We start from the raw sequence: 24279 nt of genomic DNA on the forward strand, positions 1-24279 counted from the left end.
AAGTATTACAAAGTAGGCCAATACATTTTTTCAACATGTTTGAACTTAAAAGAAAGTTATCGTATCATTTTTTAAATATCCCTTGAACTTCTTTGAAGTGACCCTGTCAACATACCTCAGTGTTCCAGTACTCAAGTTGTTTCTTGGCCTGTTGCCAAAAGAACACTACAGGGATTTATACTGGCAACTTCTTTAAAAATATATACAGAACATTTTAAAAAATAAGTTGTACCTTGGAGCAATTCAAATCACAGTGTCACTTATAATGAAAAGGCCATGTGCTGATATGTCATTATATATATTTTTAGGATTGATAACGGGCTGGATTTGACAATCAACTGACTACTAAATCTATACAAAGGGATGTCAATGGATAACACAACCAAATAGTCGCAATTCAGTGTGGCTTTTCAGTAAGTAGTTTCAGATGCTTATACATATATAACATGCAAACTGTACTTTAGAAAAAGCTGGAGAGAATGTTTAGCAAGTGACATAATCAAAAGGGATTTTCTTTTTTGTGGTTTCTTCTTTTTAAATTTGTTTTAATTAGTTACACATGACAGTACAATGATCTTGACATATCAAACATTTGAATCAGATGGGGTATAATTTGGATATAGCTCAGTTGGTAGAGTGCTTGTCTTGCATGCACAAGGTCCTGTGTTCAATCCCCAGCACACACACAAAAAAGGCATTTTCTTAATCTATTTTTCTCTGAGTATCTGTTTCTCTAGTTATTATTTTTGCTTGTACATATTTGAAATATACATATCTTACACATATAAAAAATAGACCAATATATTTGATGTATTTGTCATAAAGCAATGAGCTTTGAACTTGCAAAAACAGACTATAATATATTTTCAATGAGATTGCTTGAGTTCAACTATTAGCACCAAAATGATCATATATGTAGAGACATTTCAATAATGTCATAGTCCATATTAGAAAAATCTAAAAATGTAAATTGAATTATATTTGTTTACACAGTGTTGGATAGTATTCATTTTACAAAAGAGTTTGCATACAACATCTATTCAACAGAAATTCTATTTCCACTTGAAAACATTTTTTTTTATCATTTAGAACTTCTAAGAAATATGTGTTTATCAAAAGGTGGCTTAGTTGAAACTAACACATAAATTGGTACACCTCATTTGGAAAAATACATTTTGGATTAATTAATTAATTAATAATATAATACTTTAGCAAAGTGAACTGTGGCAAAATTTAAGATTATATAAAAACTTTCATAAAGGAGCAAAAGTCAGAATTGAAATAAAATTTACATCTTGGTAATAAAGGATATTATTCACACATTTTGAAACTTCATTGTACATGCATCAATTATAGTCAAAGGAATGCCTGTAATGTTTACCCAATTGTGAGAGTTGACATTTTTATATCTCCTATAAAGAAAGTGGGAGTATGACCACTTGGCACAGAAAACAAAGGGAATAGATCTTTTAAAGAATGAACAGAGAACTGGTTAATGTAACAAAAATAAAATACACTAATTTAAGATTAATTTACCAATTGTCCTTCTGTCCATTAAGTGAAATCTTCCCACAGTTTCACCACAGGCATCTTCAGTGTATTCAAGGATTCAAATCAATCACTTGCTGCTTCTACTTTTATTTTTCCTGACTACTTTTTACAGTGGTTATTAACGGACTGATGAACATAAAGATCCTGAAAAACTATGGCTTTGATTAATTCTCCCCTCTCCTGAGAAAGGAAAATGAAGAGGGAATTTTTCTCATCCTTTGCTATATAGAAATGTTAGATTTTCAAGAGATCAGAGAGGAAAAACATGACTCAAGTTTGCTTTATTTATGCATTTTAAAAAGTATAACGTTCTTGATATATATTTTTCTTATGCAATGCTACCTATTAGTTCATAATAGATTTCTAAAGCACAGATTCTGACCTTGATGAATATAACTATTGGAAATAAGAACAAAACAAGAACCACACTGTCCCCAGTACAAGAACTTGCTTTCTTAAAATATCTGTATATTTTTATGCTTCTGAAATAAATATTAACCTATTAAATTGGTTGTACAGGGCCAATTACAAATGCTGTATTTGAAATACTGTAACTGTTCTAATTTCTTCATGTTCTGTGATTTTATTATTCAGTAGAGCACAGGAAAACATGAACATTAAACTCTTACTTACATCATTACCTAAATTTAATAGGCTTCTAACTTGATATTTGCAATGTAAATGTTTCAATATATAATTGTCAGAAGTAGTTTGGTGTTGTATTTTTTTTCTAGAGAAAAATAAAAACTTATGATTCTATTATTGGTAAATGAACATTTGTTGTCCATTGATGATTTGATATATTTTTCCCTTTTAAGTATCTTGCTTCATTGTCTGAGCATTTGTTTTATTGCCCATAATTCAAATTATTGTTTCAAAATTGGACAGAAAGAAAATGGAGGATTGAAAAAAATTTAGGTTGAAAGATAACCAAAATATTTAGATGAAAATTGGGACAAAAATATAGGCAAATCATGGATCTGACTATTTCTCACTATTTATTCTAATGCTTAGTCTGCAGATATACTTTTGTTTGACTTGATTGTGAAACTTTGGCACAATTTATTATTATTGCTGTTATATTATGAATTCTGAATATTCTGAGTTCTTCCAAATGTGTTCAACTGTGTTAATGATGTAACTCACAATGGGGATTTGTGAGATTTGAGAAAGATTTCAAGTGATTATAATTGGTGCTTAAATATGACTAATAGTATTGTTGATGCTAATTCATTATCCTCAAAACCAACTTTCTATAAGGTCTGAAGGAAGACTATTAGAGTCAATAATATAATTTGTAAGAATGGGAGAGAGTATAAGAATTTAAATTTTCAGATTGTTCATTATATGGTATAAGTGTGGAGATATTGATTCACATTTTATTCATTAATTTTAACAGGTATTTAAAATTCTGAGAAACCACTAAAATCCTAAAAATAGAAAGCACAATGCAAAATAGAAAAGGAAAATTGTGGAAATAAAAGAAATAATATTTTATCAAAATAGAATAAGGTAGTAGAAGAGAAAAAATTCTATATTTATGAATTTAACAAAGGGGTTTCCATATAAAAATGTGATACTTTTTATGAGTTTTCATTGCTGATACACACCTGGTATATTTAGGAAACATGGAATTTTTATAAATTTTATATGAAATACATATATTACAAGATATACTATCAAGTTTATGTTAAAGAAAAAGATCTAAGAAAAGTATAAATTAATTATCTATTCATATTAGTCAAGGGTCTCTAGAGAAGCAGAACACATAGTATTCTGTAGGATGTATGTGTGGGTGTGGTTGTGTATTTGTTTAAGAGAAATTTAGTATAATTAAGGAAGTTGGGTTTGGGTAAGTCAAAATCTACAGTTGTACCTGGGAAGCTCTCATCTCAGGAGAATCAATTTTGTAATTTTATTCTGAAGGTTGACAATTGGAGAACCAGGAAAGCCAACAGGTAGACAAAGTTCAAAAGCAGTCTTTTGGACTTTTATTGTTGTTGCTGTTTTCAGTAGTGAGTAAGGTAAGTCTTTATGGTTTTATTCAGGCCTTCAACTAATTAGATAAGATCCACTCGTATTATGGAGGGTCATTTTACTTAAAATGTTAATCTCATTTAAATCAACATTTGGATATACTCAGAATAATGTCTCACTAACTGGGTACCCCATAACCTTATTGACCTTTACAGTAATTATATAATTGGAAAAAAATAAAAAGGAATAAAACGGAGTGTTTGAAGGGGCACTAGTGGAAAATTATGCTAACCAAAGTATTCATAAGGGCTAGGGATGTGGCTCAAGCGGTAGTGCACTCGCCTGGATTGCATGCGGCCCGGGTTCGATCCTCAGCACCACATACAAAGATGCTGTGTCTGCTGAAAACAAACTAAAAAATAAATATTAAAAAAAAATTCTCTCTCTCTCTCTCTCTCTTTGTCTCTCTCTCTCTCTCTCTCTCGCTTTAAAAAAAAAATGTACTCATAAGACTTCACCATTATGTTATCCCATGATAAATAGAATGACATCAAAAAATTTATGTTACGGTGTAAATTGAAAGGTCTTATATTACTCTGATATGATTCCTTATCAAATTTTATTATTTTGATTAATTTTAGTTAAAAAAAATAAAACCACTGGAAACCAAATAAATTAAGTGTAAGGGAAAATTTGCCCTTGAGATAGTTTTTAAAAAGACATCGTCTTACATCATGGTTTACACTTAACCATTTTTGAGTTCTCATTAAAAATTTCTTGATTTATTCAGTTTCTTTTCCATTTTGATACTTTGCCTCCTAGCTAATACAAACTATGTTTCCAGGCACTTCGTATGCACTATCTACTCTGATATTATAAACAGCCCAATCAGTGACCTTTGTGGTTTCTTTATAAATAAGGAAACAGATGGTGACTATTTTAATGAAGACTATACATCTTGAGAATGTATCAGATCAAACTGAACAAAGTATTCAGACCTTGGAAGACAAATTGGAGAAAAGATAGCCTCCTCAACAAACGGTGCTTGGAAAACTGGAAATCGATATGCAACAAAATGAAATTAAACCCCTATCTCTGACCATGCACAAAACTCAACTCAAAATGGATCAAGGACCTAGGAATTAAACCAGAGACTCTGTGTCTAATAGAAGAAAAACTAGGCCCCAAGTTTTATCATGTGGTATCAGGCCCCAACTTCCTTAATAAGACTCCTATAGCACAAGAATTAAAACCAAGAATCAATAAATGGGATGGCCTCAAACTAAAAACTTTCTTCTCAACAAAAGAAATAATCTGTGAGTTTCTTCTCAGCAAAAGAAAAAATATGTGAGTTGAATAGAAAGCCTACATCTTGGGAGCAATTTTTTACCCCTCACATATCAGGTAGAGCACTAATCTCTAGGGTATATAAAGAACTCAAAAAGGTAAGCACCAAAAAACCAATAACCCAATCAATAAATGGGCCAAGGACCTGAATAGACACTTCTCATAAGAGGATATACGATCAATCAACAAATATATGAAAAAATGCTAATCATCTCTATCACTTAGAGAAATGCAAATCAAAAGTGTTCTAAGTTATCATGTCACTCCAGCCAGAATGGCAGCTATTATGAAGACAAACAACAATAAATGTTGGTGAGAATGTGTGGGAAAAGGTACACTCATACAATGCTAGTGGGACTGAAAATTGGTGAAGCCAATATGGAAAGCAGTATGGAGATTCCTTGGAAATCTGGGAATGGAACCACCATTTGACCAAGCTATCCCTCTCCTTGGTGTACACCAAAAGGACTTAAAAGCAACATACTACAGGGACACAGCCACATCAATGTTTACAGCAGCACAATTTACAATAGCTAAACTGTGGAGCCAACCTAGATACCCTTCAGTGGATGAATGGATAATAAAAATGTGGCATATATACACAATGGAATTTTACCCAGCAATAAAAGAGAATAAAATCAGGGCATTTGCAGGTAAATGGATGGTGCTGGAGAAGATAATGTTAAGTGAAGTTAGCTAATCCCCCCCCCCAAAAAAAACCAAATGCTGAATGTTTTCTCTGATATAAGAAGGCTGACTCATAGTGGGATATGGAGGGGGAGCATAGGAGGAACAGATGAATTCTAGAAAGAGAAGAGGGGTAGGAGACTAGCAAGGATGGTGGAATATGATAGACATCATTATCCAAAGTACATGTATGATGACATGAATTGGTGTCAGCATACTATATATACAACCAGAGATATGAAAAATTGTGCTGTATATGTGTAATAAGAATTGTGATGCATTCTGCTGTCATTTATTTAAGAAATCAATTAAAGAATAAATAAAATAATTTTTGAAATTTTTAAAAATTTATATTTGGCCTGAAAAATAAAGATTGAAGAATAAATAACTTGAAAAGAAAATGGCCAGAAAGTTTCCCTAGGAATAGTTATTTAATGAGAGATACCTTTATGTCAAAGGCAAAGAACTGATGGTCAACAAATAATATAGATAACAGGGATCTCTTAAAGCCAAGCTAGTAATAATGTTTAGTGTGAACATTTATGATAGATTCATGTTAGATACACAATACTCTAAGAAATCCACAGTTGTCACAGAGCAGAAGGTATAGAAATGTGGCATCTCTAGCAAGATTCAATAGGAGAGCATCAGTACAGGTGGGCTCTGCCATTCTGGAGCTAATCTTCATTGGAGAAACAGCTGCTTGGAAACCAATAGACCACAGTGAAAATTGAGAGTCTTATCACAGGGGAAAAAAGTGACAATGAAATTCGAGTTGCTTATCTTAAGCTGAATAGTATCAAATCAACTGATTATATGTTCACACAGGAATATTATTATTCTTTATGTTATAAATAGGACACATTATATTTCTGGAGCAGAAAGAGAAGCCAGAGTGTACTGCATAAATAGTGACCCAGACTTTTTTTTCTGTTCTCCCATCTATCCAACACTAGAAGGAGGAAAAAAATAAAAGGAAATAAAACTAAATGAAGCTATGGCAGTGGAAGGCCTGAAGCATAATCACTCAGTTGAGCTTAGGATCAGAGAAAGGGATGAAACTGAGAGACATTTGGAGTATAAAATCTATACTAGTTTCTCTGTTTGGTAATTTTTGTTTTTGTTGTTTCTTTGTGTGTTCAAACACAAGCTTTCAGGACCCTGTGCTTTGTTATACTCAATATCATTATGGTTTAAAGAATTAATATCCTCCAAAAGCTCATGGTTTTAAAAGAATGGTCCAAAATATAACAAGATTCAGCTGTGGAACTTTTAGGTAATTATTAGATCATGGAGGCTATATCTTCATCAATAGATCAATCTGTTTTGCGAATAAATAATTTGAGTGGACCACTGTACAAACCTGTAGGCAGTGAGGTATGGCTGGAGGAAGTAGTTCACTGGGTATGCCATTGGACTATATCTTGTCCCTGGCTCCTCTATTGCTCTCTGCTTCCAGCTGCCATGAGTTGAGCAACTTTTCTCCACCATGCTCCTTTCATCATGGTCTTCTGTCATGACTCAGGCCCAGAGCAATGGAGTCAGCCAATCATAGATTGAACCTCTGTAATTATGACCTCCCCAATCCACTATTTCTACTTTAAATGGATCTTGTCAGATATTTTGGTCGCAACAACAAAAAGCTGATTAATACATGTATTCTGTTCATCTTCTATGTGATTGCTTATGGACAGCATTTATTTCTTAAAATAGCTCAATGTGCTTCACAGAAACTCTGTTTTCCATATCTTGAACTTTGGTTGGTATAAGGGACTGATAAAGTTTCATTTTTCATGAATATCAAGAAAATGCATACCTTCACAAGTGTGAGATGAGCTCTGATTATTTAAAATAATTTCTAAATTTGGGTAGGAAAAAGATTCATGTTGCTTAGCATTTAGGCATTATATTTAAGTAAAATGTCAATGATAACTTATCTTTTGCAGAGTAGTTATTATGCCCAGGGCTATAAAAGTGTGTATGTTAAAAAATGAAAGCATAGATAATTATTTATTCATTTACTTAGTTATGTAAGCCTAGATATTATTCTAAAAGGTTCTAACATATTCATGTTCGGATTCCATTTAGTAGCATACAATTCAACTTTGCCCATTGTTGGAGTAAAATACCAAGCAAACAAGAGTAAAGAAGAGTTTCCATTTTTTTTCCTTGAAAATCATTATATTAAATGCAAAGAGAAGTGCCTGACAAAGAGGGGACATTCATTATAAGTATTTCCTGTAATGCTTTTAATTCCACTAATGTTCCAGGGATTTGAGTTATTATATGAGATCTATCTATTTATATGTGTGTCTATCTGCATGTGTGTATGTATGTGTATGTATTTATATATTTAATTTTGTTATACATCTTCTCTTTAAAATTCATATTGAAACAAAATAATTATACATACTTATAGGGTAGATTTAATGTATACTTTGTATAATGAGCAAATAGGTATAATTAGTATATCCACCAATTTAAATGTTTATCATTTCATTGTTATGAAAATTTCAAAATCTTCCTTTCTGACTATTTAAAAATGCAATGCATTATTTTTAGCTGTGTGTTGGTGAATGGAAAGTTTGTATGTAATTAAGGGAGAGACGGGGGGGGGGGAGAGAGAGAGAGAGAGAGAGAGAGAGAGAGAGAGAGAGGCAATAAGCATTGAATAATAGCAAAAGTGTAATACCGAATAGAAATAGAATTGTAGAATTAGGAATTGCTGTTGTTTGTATACTGTTTAATAAGTAGAAATTACAAATACTAAAAACTTCATCCTAGTAAGTGTTTTGAAATTATAAAATTAACATTTTAGTTTATACACACACACACACACACACAAACACACACACATATACACACATATATATTTTTTCCTTAACCAGCTGGTAATTACACAAATTTACATAAGAGATGTTTGCTTTATCCTGAAAAGAAATTTAAAATTCAGTAGTTTTATTAAACCTAAACTGATAACAACAAAGTTACATTTGTTTTTTTAATTTTCAAATTTTTCATATGCATTTGTACTACATTTGATAGAATAATATATCAACTATACTTCTATTGAAATAAATAAAGTTTTTAGATATTCACTAATGTAATATTGCCAAAATTTTCAGAATAGATCTCACAATAGTCATCATTACACTTTAAACAGTATGTGTATTTGATTAATCCATGTATTTTTTAAATTTAAAGTTCATAAATTTTATATATAATTTCTAACAATTTATTAATATCTTAATATGAAACACATATACATTAAAATTTAGAGAAAAATTGATATATTATACATAAATATTATGTAAATTCTTCTTTGTACATAAGAAACAAACATAAATCTTCCAGATTTGAAAGTAAAGCGATCTAATTTATTTATATACAGTGAAAACTGAAGCTCTGAAATATAGCCTGTATATCTTACAGAAATTAAAATATGCTTTTAATGTTTTAAATATAGTATACCCTTATTAGTCTTCATAAGAATAATGAGAAAAATATTATTGTTTCTTTGATAGTTAAAAATAAATATCATTATTTTTTCTTAAGGAAATTTTTGAACTTTATATTATAACATTGACATAACCAAAGCAATCATTTCTTGATAAAGTTTATGTAATTGTTTTTATTTCAGGGAAAGCTGGAGGAAAAGGAAAGTTGGTGCAGAAGGAAATTTTATTTAAGATTTAAGGACTCTTTTCCACTTGATTAAAAGAGAGGCCCCCAATTCAGTGACATAAGCCAATGCTTAAGCTTAAGCAAATACGGCGTTTAGCCATTGGCACAGGTTCTATATTGGCATATGCAGAGACCCCTGGCACACATACAGATATTTGAAATTAGAAGTTGCTACTGATTACTGCAAAATCTGAAGGCAGACTGACTGGGTACCAGTCCCAAAGTTTTTACTGTCAGTGGAGTGATTTGGCACACGTAGCTTGGCCTTTCTGTGCCTCATGTCTTCATTGATATGAGGAGGGTAATAATACTTCATAATGTTCCAAAGATTACACTATTTAGGCTTTAAACAAACAAAATAGTAATTAGCATAAAGTAAGTATTCAATAAGTGTTGGTTATAATAGTTTTACTATTCTTATTTTTAAAAAATATTTTTTAATTTTCAATGGAATTTTATTTTATTTATTTATTTGTTTGTTTGTTTGTTTGTTTATACATGGTGCTGAGAATTGAACGAAATGCCTCACACATGCTAGACAAGCACTCTACCACTTAGCCACAACCCCAGCCCTCTTATTTGTTAATGGTAATAGTTTCCCCTAAACTTGTAACTGGAAAAATACTCATAATCTCAAAATACAATCATCTGAATAGTACTCAAAAAATGTTCACTGCTCTAAACAAAAGAAAGCAACTTTAAAGGGGAACTATAGTGAGGTAGAGGTGTTTCTACTGCTGACTTCATGATGCGGGATTGCTCATGAGGGACAGTGCTGTATGGGTCATGCCCTAGAAATCAAAAGTATGATTATTCACTCTTTTATCTGAATTAGATGAAAAGGTTAATTGGGTAGGTGAATGAATAAAAGCTGCTCTGCCTCCTGTGTATGTACTTACAGACAAAGTCAATGTGTATCCCCAAATGATCATAAAAATTGAATATAATAAATGGTCATGTAGTTTTGAAAAGAAGTTTTGTTAGAGCTTTTACCTACTTTTCAATCGATCATTGGTAGATTCATTATAGCCTTTGGAATTTTTGAAGTATAACTTTGATCCTGAACTTACCATGCATCCTGTTTCATTTACTTTGGAAAGAAAAAAATAAATAAATTCTTTATGTCCCAAAATTATTAAGTGGCAAAAAAAAGGTAGTAAAGAACAGCAAATAGACCAGAGTTTATTGAACTTATAAAACAGATAAAAATCTTACCATTGAAAAAGCCTCATTACCACATTAATCATATGAAGAAATGAAATCAAAGTCCCCAAAAGTCTTTTTCTGCCCTGGTTAGTAGCTTATTTTTAACATGGTACCAATGAAGTGTTTAGTGTAAACATAAGCAAACATGGTTCATACATGCAGGAATGTGTAAATGAAACAGTGGAAAAAGTGAAGTTATGCAACATTAGCTATACAAGTTTCTCTTATCCATGCTAACTCATTATAAACTGACACATTAATATAAATTTTGTGTATTATCCTAAAGAATATTAACGCATACCAACAAAGTAAAAAGTTTTTGTATATTTTATATGAAAGCCAATGATAGAAAATTATGAAGATTGCTGACATTGATTCAGGTTTCTGAAGAATACTTTAGATCTTGTTTATGAACATTTGAAACCAGAAATATATTGTCAGTCATCATTTTCCCCAGTTTACACCATGAGAGGATTCTACTGATGTTATCTGAATCCAGATGATTCTAAGATACTTTAATAATGTAGAATTCATAGACTTCATTGTGGCAAAATTTAGTGGATACCAAGAATATAGCAGAAATAATTAGGCATGTTCCACTTCAGGAAATTTACTCCCTGATGGCTTATTGCAAGAAATGATGTTGGAAACTAATTGAGGCTGAAATAAAGTCTTCAGTATCTGCAAATTTCTTACAGCCTTCCTAGTCATGGGTGTGATTAATACTTAAGTCATATAAGATCTGCAATTAGAGATTATGATGAAATTTTATTCAATTTGGCTGGTTTTCTTGGGAAAGTAAATATTGAATTATTCTTGTAAAGATTTCTAAAAGAAAACTAGTAGTAGGCATGTTTTTCATAAATCATGACCTCAGGAAAAACATTGTGTATGGCATCTTTTTTCAAAAAATTATTCATTTATTCTAATTTGTTATACATGACAGCAGAATGCATTTCAATTCATAATACACATATAGAGCACCATTTTTCAAGTCTCTGGTTGTTCACAAAGTAGAGTCACACCATTTGTGTTTTCATATATGTACTTAGGGTAATGATGTTCATCTCATTCTACCATCATTCCTACCCCCTGCCCTTTACTTCTCCTCCCTCCCTTTGCCATATCTAAAGTTCCTCCATTCCTCCCATGCTTCCTTCCACTCCCATTATGGATCAGTGTCCACTTATCTGAGAAAACATTGGACCTTTGATTTTTGGGGATTGACTTACTTCACTTAGAATTATATTATCCAAATCCATCTATTTACCTGCAACTGCCAAATTTTATTGTCTTTTAATGCTGAGTAATATTCTATTGTGCATATATACCAGAGTTTATTTATTCATTCATCTACTGAAGGGCATCTAGGTTGGTTCCACAGTTTAGTTATTGTGAATTGTGTTGCTATAGACATGTGGCTGCATCACTCTAGTATTTTTAAGTCCTTTGGGTATAAACCGAGGAGTGGGATAGCTGGGTCAAATGGTGGTTCCTTTCTGAGTTTTCCAAGGATTCTCCACAATGCTTTCCATATTGGTTCACTGATTCACAGTCCCACCAGAAATGCATGAGTGTGCTTCTCTCCCCACATTCTCAAAAACAGTTATTAATTGTATTCTTAAGAGCTGCTATTCTGACTGAAGTAAGATGAAATCTTATAGTAGTTTTGTTGCATTTCTCTAATAGCTAGAGATGTTGAACATATTTTCATAAATTTGTTGATTGATTGTATATCATCTTCTGTGAAGTGTCCTTTCAATTCCTTGGCCCATTTACTGACTGGGTTGTTTGGTTGTTTTTGGTGTTAAATTTTTTGAGTTCTTTATATATCATATATATATGTGTGTGTGTGTGTATATATATATATATATATATATATATATATATATATATATATATCTCCTTTATATATCCTAATGTGTATGTTGTAAAAATTTGCTCTCCTTATGTAGGCTCTCTAATCACCTCACTGATTGTTTCTTTTGCTGAGATGAAACTTTTCAGTTTGAAACCATCCCATTTATTGATTCTTGATTTTATTTCTTGCACTATAAGATTTTTATTAAGAAAGTCGGGGCCTAATGCAACATGATGGAGATTTGGGCCTCCTTTTTTTTCTATTAGGCTCAGGGTCTCTAGTTTAGTTCCTAGGTCTTTGATTCACTTCGAGTTGAATTTTGTGCATGGTAAGAGAAAGGGGCTTAAATTCATTTTGTTACATATGGATTTCCAGTTCTCCCAGCACCATTTGTTTAAGAGGCTATCTTTTCTCAATATCTGTTTTTGGTGCCTTTGTCTAATGTGAGATAACTGTATTCTTGTGGGTTTGTCTCTGTGTCCTGTATTTTTTACCAGTGATCTACAAATTTATTTGGGTGCCCTTCCCTTTTTGTTACTATTGGTCTGTAGTACAATTTAAGTCTGGTATAGTGATGCTACCTACTTCACTGGTCTTGATAAGGATTACTTTGGCAATTCTGCATCTCTTATTTTTCCAGATGAATTTTATGACTGCTTTTTCTATTTCTATGATGAATATCATGGGGATTTTGATTGAAATTGCACAAAATTGGTATACTGCTTTTGGTAGTATGGTCATTTTGACAATATTAATTCTGTCTATTTAAGAACAAAGGAGACCTTTCCATCTTCTAAGGTCTTCTTCAATTTCTTTCTTTAGTGTTCTGTAGTTTTCATTATAGAGGTCTTTCACCTCTTTTGTTAAGTTGATTCCCAAGTATTTTTTTTTTGAGGGTATAGTAAATGAGTTGGTTTTCCTAGTTTCTAGTTCAGAAGATTTGTCACTGATATACAGAAATATCTGATTTATAGGTGTTGATTTTATGTCACCCTACTTTGCTGAATTCGTTTATTAGTTCTAGAAGTTTTCTGGTAGAATTTTTTGGGTCTTCTAGGTATAGAATCATATTGTTGGCAAATAGTGCTAATTTGAGTTCTTCTTTTCCTATCTGAATCCCTATAGTTTCTTTCATGTGTATAATTGGTCTGTATAGTGTTCCAAGAACTATGTTAAATAGAAGTGGTGAAGAAGGCATCTCTGTGTTGTTCCAGGTTTTGATGGAATGCTTTCAATTTTTCTCCATTTATAATGATATTGGCCTTGTCTTATGGTAGAAAGCTTTTACAGTGTTTATATATGTTCCTGTTATCCCTAGTTTTTATAGTGTTTTAAAAATGGAGGGGTGCTGTATTTGTCGAATGACTTTTCTGCATCTACTGAGATATAATACTTACATTTAAATCTATTGATGTGATGAATTACATTTATTGATTTCCCTATGTTGAAACAACCTTGAATCCTTGGGATGAATTTCACTTGATCATGGTGCATTATCCTTTTGATTTATTTTTGTATTTGAATTGCCAGAATTTTATTGAGAATTTTTGCACCTATATTCATTAGAGGTATTAATCTGCAGTTTTCTTTCTTTGATGTGTGTTTGACTAGTTTTGGAATCAGGGTGATATTTGCCTAATAAAATAAGTTTGAAAGTGTTCCTTCTTTTTCTATTTTATGAAATAATTTAAGGAGTATTGGTATTATTTGAGGTCTTGTAGAAATCAACTGTGTATCCATCTGGTTTTGGGTTTTTCTTGGTTGGTAGGCTTCTGATGGCATCTTCTATTTGATTGCTTGAAATTGATCTCTTTAACTTGTGAATATTATCCTGATTCTGTTTGGGCAACTCATATAAATCTAGACATTTGATGATACCTTTGATATTTTCTATATTATTGGAGTACAAATTTTCAAAATAATTTCTAATTATCTTCTGTATTTCTGTAGTGTCCCTCATGGATATTAGTAATTTGAGTTTTCTCTCTTCTTGTCTTTATTAGCATGGATAAATTTAATTTTTTTTTTATTTTTTCAAAGAACCAACTTTTTTGACAATTTTTTCAATTGTTTCTTTTGTTTCAATTTCATTAATTTTAGCTCTGATTTTAATTACTTCTTGTCTTCTACTGCTTTTGATGTTGGTTTATTCTTCTTTTCTGTTTGTTGACTTTTTCTCCTTTTAAAGAATGAAATCTATGCAATGAACTTTCCTCTTAGTATTACTTCATGGTGTCCCAGAGATTTTGATATGTTATATCAGTGTTCTCATTTACCTCATTTTTTAACCTCCTCTTTAATGTCTTCTGCAACCATTTGTTCATTCACTAGCATATTATTTGGTCTCCAGATGTTTGATCATTGATTTCTAATTTTATTCCATGATGATCTACTAGAATTCAGGATAGTATCTCTACTTTTTTTTGTATTTGCTAAGAGCTGCTTTGTGGCATAATATATGGTATATTTTAGAGAAGGATCTGTGTGTTGCTGAGAAGAAAAAGTATTCAATCATTGATGAATGAAATATTATATATTTGTCTATTAAGTCTAGGTTATTGATTGTATTCTTGGGTTCTATAGTTTCTTTGTTTAGCTTTTGTTTGTAAGATCTATCCAGTAGTGAAAGAGGTGTATTAAAGTCTTGCAGGATTATTGTGTTGTGGTCTCTTTGACTATTGAATTCAAGAAGAGTTTGTTTAATGAACATGGGTGCTCCATTATTTAGGGCATATATATTTCTCATTGTTATGTCTTGTTGATGTGTGACTCCCTTAGGCAATATTAAATGTCTTTTTGTATCCCTTTTGATTAACTTTGGCTTGGAGTTTATATTATTTGATATGAGTATGGAAATTGCTGCTTGTTTCTGCAGTCCATGTGAGTGGTATGATTTTTTCCCAACCTTCAACTTCAGACTATGGATGTCTTTTCCTATGAGATGAGTGCCTTGGAGGTTGCATATTGTTGGATCTACTTTTTTCAAATTCAATCTGCCTGTCTATGTCTTTTGATTGGTGAGTTTAGGTCATTAATATTTAGGGTTATTATTGAGGCATGATTTGTAGTCCTAGTTATTTTTGTTTATTTTTGCTATTTAACTTGACTTGGTTTCTCTTTTAATTAGTTTTTCCTTTAGTGTAATACCTCCATTTGCTGATTTTTATTGTTGTTTTTCATTTCCTCTTCATGGAATATTTTGACAAGGATGTTCTTTAGTGCAGGCTTTCTAGTTGTAAATTCTTTTAACTATTGTTTATCAGGTTTTTATTTCATCACTAAATGTAAAGTTAATTTCACTGGATATAAGATTCTTGGTTGGTACCCATTTTCTTTCAGAACTTGGTATAAGTTGTTCCAGGATCTTCTAGCTTTCAGGGTCTGGTTTAAAAATCTGCAGAGATCCTGATTGGTTTCCCCTATATATAATCTGATTCCTTTATCTTGTGTCTTTTAAATTTCTATCCATATTCCGTATGCTAGGCATTTCCATTATGTCTTTGTGTTGATCTGTTAAGCCTCTTGTATTTGATTTTCCAATTTATTCTTCATGTTTCTGAAATTTTCTCATATTATTTCATTGAAGAAGTAATACATTTCTTTGGTTTGAGCCTCAGTGCCTTCCTTTACCCAATAAATCTTAGATATGGGTCTTTTGACATTATCTCATTATTCTTGGATGTTCTGTTCATGGCTTCTTACCCTCTTTGCTGTGTGATCAACTTTATTGTCAAGACTGTATATTTTGTCTTCATTATCTGATGTTCTATCTTCCAAGTGATCTAGTGTGTTAGTGATCCTTTCCATTGAGTTTTTTATTTTATTGTTTCCTTCATCTCAAAGGTTTCTGATTATTTTTTTCTGAATCTCTATCTCTTTCTTGAAGTAGTCTTTTGCTGCCTGTATTTGTTCCCTTATCTCTTTGTTTGTTAATAGTTACTTTCATATCTCTTTGTAGGCATGATTAATGTTTGCCTCTATTTGCTCACTTAGGTCATTCTTTAATTCACAGATCATTTTAATTATGTACATTCTGAACCCCTCTCTGACATTTCATCAACTGTGCTGTTTATGGATTCTATTATTGTAGTGTCTTGGTTTTTTTGGCTCACTTTTCTCTCCTTTTCCCCACCCCCCTTTTTTTCCATGTTGTCTTCCTTTCTTTCAATGCAAGTCTGAAGTATAGTTTCTATTCTATAATCTTAGTGTCCCTCCAAATTACCTGTACCTTATCTTGGTGTTGAGCTTCTAGACCCAGTTTGGTGTCACATGATACATGCTACTGCAACTAAAAGTCCTGCTGACAATAGCAGAGACAACTCAAGATAGCTGTGGGAGTGTCTCAGGATGGATGCCACCATTTTCAGAGATGGTCTGAAAGGGTGGTTTGTCTGTTTGAAGATGGAGCTGCCCTAAGGGTGAGGCTATTGAGTGGGAATGGCTATGGTGGTGATGCAGTGTCCAATGATGAAGGTGGGATAGGCCTGGGTTCTGTGGTGGGTCTGCTGGTGGGCAGGGGCTCTCCTGGGCTGGGGCCTGGGTTCCATCATGTTTCTGCCTGTTGTCAGGGTGTTCCTGGGCAGGCCTGGGCCTTGGATTCCTTGCTGGTTGGAGGGGAGTTCCTAGTCCTGAGCCTAGGCTCTGGGGTGAGTCTGCCGATCAGCAAGGAGGTCCTAGGCTGGGACCTGAACTCCTGCATGGATCTGCTGGTCGATAAGAGTGTGTATGGCATCTTTAATGTTTAATCTGATCTTCTCTTTGGGTTTGGAAGTTGAATATGTAAACATCTTATTAAGGCGAGAGATAACATTTTAAGGTAGCCCTATGGATGTGAGTTTTAGTCAGCAAGTAAATATACAAACTGAGAAAAGCAAGAGGACAGGAAATACATAAATCAGAAGACCCTTGCATTGTATAGGGAGAGGAAAGAGAAGCTATGAAGCATGCTGATCTGGAGACAAAAAGAAGACTGGAATAGAATGAAGTCAAAGGGAAGAAGATATTTTAAATTGGGAACAGCATGTCTTTGCCAAGAAGTGGATATATTGTGTTGAACCCAGCAGTTAGAAGTAGCAAGACTATAAAGAACACTTTAGGTTTGACAACAAAGTGACTGAGATTTAAGCAGACAGTTGATATTAGATTTTGATTAAAATGAGGACTGACTGTGAATGATGAAAATGGAAATAGTATGTTTCATTTTTCTAGAAGCTTAGGAAAGAAGAGTGGGAAAAAGATGAAAGATGTATTCAATGTGAGAACAGATTATTATTCTGTTTATTCTTGGAAAATATTCATAGACAAAAGCAAGAAGAAAAAAAAGAAAGAAGTGAAAGAAGAAAGAATAGTTCAAGGTCCCCCCCCCATTATCTAACTAATAATGAGAGTTCTAATTTAAGGAGAAAAATAAACAGTCCTGCTTCTAGGGGTGTGTCTGGTTTAGTAGAAAATATCCAAGGGGAATCACATTTACTTAGAACCTATTTAACCAAACACCTGTCTTGGATTCTTAAGACGCCCAACTTCATTGAAATGCATTTACTTCATTCTTCTTTAATGTTTTAAAATTTTGCTACTAAGGGCTGGGGATGTGGCTCAAGTGGTAGCGCGCTCGCCTGGCATGCGTGTGGCCCGGGTTTGATCCTCAGCACCACATACAAATAAAGATGTTGTGTCGGGCTGAAAACTAAAATAAATAAATAAATATTAAAATTCTCTCTCTCTCTCTCTTAAAAAATGTTACTAAATGATTTTTTACTATTAATGCCTTATTTAGAGCAACTGGTTTCTAAAAGGAAGTTGCTCTATCTTAAATATTTCTACCAGTTTCTCAACTCTAATCCATTCTCACTCTAATTTGTAAGACAAAAAACATTTACCAAATACCTAGTACAAACTGGAAACTATTCCTACTCAGTGATGTAAAAGGCAAAAAAGACAAGTGGAGTGTTCCTCCACAATGAACTTGTATTACAGCAGAATCATGTAAAAATAAAATTTAAAAAATAAAATATAAACCAGCATAATGTTATGACTTTGAGAAGGATTATAACAAGCATAAATATTGAACATTTTTGCCAACAGCTGGAGAACTGTAAACTGTATTAGTTAAAGTAGGTTGGAAGCATTTGTCCTGAGAAGACACTTGTTTTAAGATGTGAATATAAGAAATGAAACTGTAGAATTTGGTGGACAGAGCCTTCCTGGAGAAATGAACCATGAGTGCGAATTATCAGAGAAGCAGCAAAAAAGAAAAAAAAAAAAAAAAATGCTCAGAGTAATTAAGAAACAGAAAAAAAAAATGCCACAGAGTTACTGGAAGATAAGAGTGAACTAGTTTAAAGGGAGTTGCCCTAGGATGAGAGGCAGGAGGTAGAATGTGTCAATAGCAGCTGTGAAGACCAGGCTGATTAGATATGGGTTTTGAGGTGAGAATCTAGGAGACATAGAGGCACCATGGAAGAAGCCAGGTTTTAACTGTATAGCTGGACAAAGAGTGGTTAAATTTAATGAGTTGAGGGGGATAGAGGTATACAGAATTTTGATAGACATTTTCTGGTTAAAAAAATAAGTACTACTTTTTGGACCTGGTAATCTGAAAATACCTCAATGATAAATACAAAGAAGAGAAGACATTGGAATTTTTTGGTTACTGCTGGAGAAGAGAATGTCAGCAAAAGAGACTGAAGAGAGACAGTGGTATTTTAAAATACTAAACAAGCTCTGAATGTTATAAAAGAGAGAAACCATGTTTCTGGAGGTCAGGGTGAGGAGTGGCAATCCTTTCACTAAGACATACACAAACATAAATAGAAAATTGACAATTGGCTTACTCACAAGAATGGCCACCAATAACCTGTTTCAGAAGAATAACGTAGAAGAGAGTTCAATTATAGTTGGCTTACAAGGATAATAAGTAACAGGAAATATGGAATATAAACACAGTTACGAACAAGTTCCCATTAAAGTGTTGTGCTTGGCAGAATTAACTTGCACATAATTGATTGTCTTCAGGCTTTTGGAAATCATATGTATTTCATTTAAACACAATGATGAATAGAGATATTCTTTAAAGTAGAATTGAGTTTTTCTTCAAATGGTCTGCAAATACTAAAAATGCCAAACATTTATATGGTACTTAGTATGTGCTAGGTACTACTCTAAATAGGTAAAACTTCTTAGCAGTCTTACCTATGGTTTGGAGTTCTGCTGAGGAGGAAACTCATATATAGAAATTAACATTGTTCAAGTTTCTGTGGCTGAGTTGAGAGTAAAGCAGTTCAGTATCTGAGACAATCAAGCTAACAAGAAAAGATAGGAAGAGAGAGTCTTATTTCATTGACTCCATGGGGCTAAGGAAAGTCAGAATGAAAACAGAGATATGAGTGATGTGAGAAAGCTCCAAAATGTAATGGAGTTTAAAAAGAAGTGAAGCAATGTATGAAAGAGGAGAAGTTTTTTTTTTTTTGCTTCATTTATGCAGCATATATTTATCAAGTGCATAACACTTTTAGAGTATTATAAAATAGAGCATGAAAGAATGATTACAGTATCACCATTATCTATTGACATTACATGAGATAATGCTTATTAGCAATTTTATTCGTATGATTATTTCAGACATATATTCACACATAAGAAAAGTAGATATGGTGCTATAAAATACATAGCATAATTTAAGCTAAATAACCTAGCCTATTAACATATACAAGATGTATATTTTGAAAGATATATTCTATAAATGCATTCAATATATCGATATGAGGTGTAAATATTTTGATATATTTCAAATGTATTCAGTTCTCTAGAAAAGTATTCAGATCATACCTGGACTATACTTCAATACTTAAAATATAATTAAATCTCTAGGATAACTTAAAACTATGATTTAACAATGCCGCTATTTATGTGATTATCATTTACATAAATTCATGCTCTTTTATGAGTCTCTTGACATTATGTCTACTTATTACAGGCTCCCACAATGTTCAAAATTGATTAATTTCAGTTGTGGCTTAGGAACAAGTTTACTCAATTGCTTTCATTGTATACAATGTTTAATGACTCTAATTTTTTTAAAAATTAGATTGTTTAATAATCCATAAACAAGATTCACAGTGCATTACTGATTTATTTACTTTGTGTTTCATCTCACTTAACAAGGTGTTTTAACCATTTATTCTATTTAATCATGTATTTGATTACCAGTGTTTTTTCATTGTATACTTAGGCATTCACATTATAGGCTGTAATTTCTCTTCATTGATGAAAGTATTATAAATTACCCTGATAAAATACGTTTTAATTTTTATTCATAGGGAAAATTTAACTCCTTCCTGCTTATCAGGTATCATATCAGGATTTACATTAAACTTTTAAAATTTGGATTGATATCTATCTATCTATCTATCTATCTATCTATATATATATATATATATATATATATATAATCTTCCATATAAAAGGGGTTTATATTAAGAAATCATGTAAATGTTTTTACATCCCTTCAGTGTTTTCACTTAAGGCTAATTCACCCCCATTTATTGAATACTACCCACTATTTATGCATTTAAATTTTTCAAAATAGTTACATTTAATTATTAACCCATAATTCCAAGCAAATGGACAGTAACCATTATCAAACTGTGCATGCTGTTTATAATAATATAGTCTTCATTTTATTGGCAGTTGCCTGAAATTTGGCATAATATTCTTATTAAAATCTTGTTTCTTCAGCACGGGATCTTGCTTGTCATTTCCTCCTACATTTTTTAATTCTGAACCTTCCTCCTATGTGGGACTTCAGTGGGTCTATGGTACTGTTTTCATCATCTTTTTTGCCGGGGGGGTGGCGTACTGGAGATTAAACTCAGGGGTACTCAACCACTGAGCGACATCCCCAGTTCTATTTTGTATTTTATTTAGAGACAGAGTGTCACTGAGTTGATTAGTGCCTCACTTTTGCTGAGGTTGGCTTTGAACTCATGATCCTACTGTCTCAGCCTCCAAAGGTGCCGGGATTACAGATGTGCAACATTTCAAGCAGCCTGTTTTCATCTTATTTTTACCCAAGACATAAAATAATAATAATAGTTGTGCCTTTCTTTTTTGCAAATTTTTCTAAATTACTTAGAAATATATGCAAATATCATATATATCATCAGTGATAAAAATTATTATAATATATAATGTGAATTTATATTTCATTCCACATATATTACCCATAATAGATCACTTTAGAATTGAAGACTAAAGGTTGGTGCAGAAATATTTAGGATCTAACTAGATCTACTTACACTATTTTTATGAAAAGAAAAATATCACTTTAATTTGTCATTAATATATATAACTATAGAAAAAAAATAAAGGTAATTTAGAACTCCACCAGACTTCAAAATGATTAGTTTAAGGCTAGGAATGTACAGAAATATGGATGCCAGTGTCACTCTATGAAAAATAAGTCTGTAAGGATAGCTCTTAACTCAAGAGATGGGAAATACAATGATGAGGTTTTGCCCAAGTTTTAGAGCTCTCCAGAGAGACAGAACCAATTGGAGATGATAGTATAGCTATAGAAAGATGAAAAGTGATTTAATAAGGAAAAGGACTCACATGATTATGGAGACTGTGATGTCCCATGATAGCTGGAAGTTGGAATCACAGTCATGTTGGTAGCACAGCTCAGTCTATGTAAAAAACCTGAGAACCAAGACAATTACTGAGGGAATACTCAATTCAAAGTCAAAGAACTGAGTACCTATGGATATTTGCTGGTCTATATTTTGGAGTATAAAGAACAGAGACTCTGAAGACCTGATGTTGAAGGGAAAGAGAATGGGGTTTCCATTCCAAGAGAGAGTGAATTCACTTTACCTCTGAGTTTTTCTTTTATCCTGGCTTCCAGCCTATAGGTGGTATGGGCTCACATGGAGGGTGGATGTTCCCCACTCATTTCTCCAATGCACAGGCCAATCTTCTCTGAAAGAATGCTTACAGATATATCCAAAGTAATGCTTTACGGTTTCCCAGGTATTTCTTAATTCAGTCTAATACCTAAAATTAACCATCACAATCCATATAAAGAGAATAGACATTTGGTCCATTGCCTTTGTAGTGTCTAAAAATAGCATGAGTATACACATATTTGTGGTTTTGGAAGAATTACTGTGGATATGTGTGATGTAATATCTTGAATACTTGTTCTTATTTTTGATGTATATGAAACTATAACATGAGCTTAATTTTGTTCTGTTTTGAATAACTGACAAGGCATAGGAAGCTCAATAAGTCTGGACTAATATTCCTAGCAAGCCTAAGATGATACATTAGTTTTCAATAGAGGATAAGTACCTTCAAACCACTTGAAGATTTAAATATAAATATAAAGAAGTAAATTAAAACCATGCTTTATTATTTTTTTAGATTAGAATAATGTGTATGTCAATTGAATGGTTTTAATGCTTAAAGAAATTTGTTATAGTGATATAATTAGATTAGCAAATTAATCTAACTTGAAATGCCATTGAGTTTATATTACTGATAATGATGAAATAGCTTGTATTGGACTAATTCTCCTCCATATGGCTATTGTAAACTTTAGACAACAAGTAAATAAAATTTATAACAATGAATAAAAAAATAAAAGCAAGAAAAAACTAGAGAGTATTTGATTATTGAAAGAAGAAAACCAAACTAAGTAAGATAAACTTAAATGGCTTCTTACTTGAATCAACACTTACCAGTTCACATTGTATAAGATAAATATCAGGCAAAAATAGATATATAGCTTGAGAAGTCCGAGTCTGGACTCTTAGACTAATTGATCTTCTGAAAGTGAATGGAGAAATTTGAAAAGTAGAAACCCACAGGAAGGCAAATACTCAAAACTACATAAAAACTCTACTGCTAAAATGTGCATGCAATGAGAATCCAAGTTTCCCAGAGAGAAGGAAAGTCCAAAAGCCTGAATGAAGGCAACTGAGTTTGAATTACTTGTCTGCTGTAACAACAAAAAATCAAGAGTCTTCAGAGGAAGACAATAAAATTCAGAATTCTTAAAATAAATGACCCACGAAGTAACATATGCACTCATATATTACTCAATATTGAGAAACAGGAAATCACGACTCAGTATAAAGAAAAAAGGCAGTCAAAGGAAATGGATTCCATAATGACCAAGATGATAAAATTGGCAGAGAAAGATTTTTAAGCAGAGTTTATGAATATATTTAAGTTCACAAAGATAACTATAGGCATTATGAAAAAAAATTGTGAAGGATTTCAAGATAGAAATACTATAGTTTTTAAAATAATGCAAATTCGGTAATTAAAATTAAAAATTAAAAATTTTATTTCATTTAATTATAGATGATGTGGGGGGTTATTAAGCTATATAGTTGACTTGTTCTAACTATAATCAAAGCCTCTCCAGACAAATAGATACCTTTGAGATATAAAATCTAGTAGATTGGTTAATAAAACAGCAAGATATATAACTGAAAGCACTAAGCATAACTAATATTTCTAATTTGTTAACAAATGCTAACCTTTGGAAATATAATCTGATTTCTGCTAATAAAAAAAAGTAAAAAGAAAAGAAGTAAAAGAAACTCACACTAACTCATTCCACTACTTAGACAATATGCTGTGTGCTGGGACTCACCTGTGGGTATCATTACTCTACTGATTTACAATTTATTAACTATTTACACATCTGCCACAACTCTTTCTTGAAGTTAGGACAACTATATACTTCAGGATAGACCTATTCCTATTATTTAAAGGTAAGTGTTTGTAATATAAAGTCTTGGAAAAGAAGAGTACAAAATAGGAGAACACTCTATAAGACTAAGAATTGGAGAAGTGTGAATCACAAAACCACTGTTTCTTTCTCTTTCAAAAAGCTTAGGTCACTAACTGCACACATGCTTCTGGGGAGGTTCATCTTGCATGTATTTGAAGTATGT

Source organism: Callospermophilus lateralis, chromosome 8, assembly GCF_048772815.1.
Source record: "Callospermophilus lateralis isolate mCalLat2 chromosome 8, mCalLat2.hap1, whole genome shotgun sequence".
NCBI lineage: Eukaryota > Metazoa > Chordata > Mammalia > Rodentia > Sciuridae > Callospermophilus > Callospermophilus lateralis.